Source organism: Ruditapes philippinarum, unplaced genomic scaffold, assembly GCF_026571515.1.
Source record: "Ruditapes philippinarum isolate M1 unplaced genomic scaffold, ASM2657151v2 ctg3811_1_1_1_1, whole genome shotgun sequence".
NCBI classification, from domain to species: domain Eukaryota; kingdom Metazoa; phylum Mollusca; class Bivalvia; order Venerida; family Veneridae; genus Ruditapes; species Ruditapes philippinarum.
In genome coordinates, this window is record NW_026857707.1 from 103,942 (window position 1) to 106,484 (window position 2,543).

The 2,543-nt window shown below is 35.0% G+C and overlaps 1 pseudogene; it reads right to left on the reverse strand.

Annotated features, from left to right (window-relative positions):
* Window positions 1-328: 328 nt before the first annotated feature.
* On the reverse strand, window positions 329-1,557 carry LOC132750639 (microfibril-associated glycoprotein 4-like; annotated as a pseudogene).
* Window positions 1,558-2,543: the final 986 nt, after the last annotated feature.

The following is a 2,543-nucleotide window of genomic DNA, read 5'->3' on the forward strand; positions in this document are numbered from 1 at the left end:
TAAGTAGTAGCTCACTAGCAAAAAGGTTAATTATGGTAACTTATTAAGTGGATCGACCGCCTAGATACATTATATGATCAAAAGTTTGTGAAAATAAAGGCAGCAGAAACAAAAATCCCCAAACAATACATTATACTCAGTGAAGTGTATATTTAAAAGACATCGGCTTATCAAATACATGGTAAGGGACCGTAAACCAGATGTAATCGTATTTTGAGTCAAAACAAAATCAAAGAAAATTATCAAAGAATTTTCGGTTCTATTACACAAGTTTGACCCCGGTTTGATATTAAAGTTCTCTTTATAAATGCCAGATATAACAAAATAATCAAGCACATGATCTCATGTATTTCTTTTTGTAAAAAAAAATTTTATTTACAGTAGTTTGTTTACAAAACAGTAGCTAAATGAGATGAGTACACATCCGCCTCCTTTTGACTCTAGCAGGGAAGTCTTTAAATGATTTTGTCCTTTAGATAAACAAATACGGTACTGTAACAACAAAAAGAGAAAAAACTCCTAAAATGCAAATGTATTAGTCATGTGGCTTCCAACGTCTGATTTTCATTTCTGTTTTCTTCATAGGCCCATCATTGCCTTTGAATGTTTCCCAAACAGGCCCTTTACCGCCTAAAGCCCCATACATTCCATTAAGATTTGAATCATGACACAAGCCATGCCACCAAGGTCCGGTATACAAAACTGCACAATGTCCTTTGTAGTCATCATTGTCCCGATCAACCGCAGAGAACTTTCGTCCATTATGATGATGTAAGCTGTCACCTGCATTACCACTGTACCCATCCACAGTCAGTTTGTATCCAGAATCAACATCACCCACGGCAAACACATTGTATTCGGCATATGCAACAATATTCCCCATACTTGAAAGATCAACACGTAACTCGTACCACCCCTGTGATGTTATCATATGCAGTTGCTGATTACCCAGCCAAAAGTTTTCGCTTAGATTTCCAAACCCAGTTTGATATTCGGTCCAATTTTTATAAAAGTCACTCTTCGATACTCTTCTCTGAAAAACAGTCCATCCTCCAGTTGTTGTATCCATGTCACATCTCACCGGAAATCCAAGGGTACCTTTAGGGTATATTTATAAGTGCCTGACTTTCTGTTTCCCAAAGACAGTATATCCTGACAGTCACGAATGATTGAATTTTCAGTCACAATTCGCATCATATTTTCCATTTTCTCGTTATGTTCAGATAATGTAACTGAAAAGTTGGTAGTCAATGTTTCATAGTCCAACCTACCCTGTCCGGCACAGCAGTTATTGATGTTAATGACCGGTGTGTTGCGGAGAGTGTCGTCGGCTTTTATATGACTGCTAACAGCAGCATACATATACAGGAAAATCCATTTAATTACCATTCTGAATGAATACGCTATACTTCTCAATTCCAAAACGTATGTAAATGTATGTAAATTGAAAAACGAGCAAGAACGCACAGTTTCGGTTAATTAAATATTTACAAATAGATTTAGATATAAATAAGTTCAACCAATACTTCCTCATTTGGTTATCTTTTACAAATCTCGTCAACAACATGTTTTCTTTACGCGTAGTCGATAACATAATAAAAGATCAACAATTAATGTTTATCAAATATTTCTTTATCAGTAAAACTAAATATATTGTAGTATAAGAGTTGAATTATTGTGATAAAGTACAAGTGTGTGCGGAATATTTTGTAAGTATTCTAATAAGATAAATAAATAAATTACGCAAAAAAATGCATAAAACATCATGTTATCACATGAACAAAATTGGCCCAACATTTTATCAATTTTTTATTATAACTAAACAGTTCTTCTTAAGGTGACTGTTTCACATGTTGGTGATCTGTTTAAATGAGAGCCATCAAGACTTCTGTTGTAGTGTCATTGATCAAAATATATTTTTAGCATAGCAAGTGTCAAAAAAATGTAAGATAATATTCCAAGGAAAAGCTTGAAACTTTCTTATTATTTTAGTGATTTCTTTTAAAATAACTATGTAATAAAAATCTGGAAGCAAAGTGATTCCTCGGAAGCATTAATCACAACAGAATTACAAGAGAATTGCAGACTCGGTTTGATTGAGTCAATGACTGTTCAAAAGTAGACAATGGAGACCAAGATGGTTTGCACTGGTAGATCAATGGTGGATTCAATCACTGTCCGTAGGCTATAAATATACGATGGCTAGAATCATAACTTTACAAAGAAGGACACCATTATGATGTTTTCTAGTAATTACTGAAGCAGTTTTATAAATTTGTGGTTGCGTCCTGTGATCCTTGCCTTGTTCTTTTTTATTCTCGTTTTAATGTGTAACTAGTGTAGCCAGGAATTTCATGGGGGGGGGGGCTTTTGTCCACCTTGTCTTTAAATGGGAGGGGGGGTCTTTTGTCCGGGGAGGCTTTTCGCCTACACTCTACAATTTTATATGGAATACAGAAAATGAGAATCCCTAAAAAAAAGTCCAACACAGAAATTGCAAAAAGTCTAGTTAAGCTGGTGGCTCAGTGACCAAACGAAGCAGA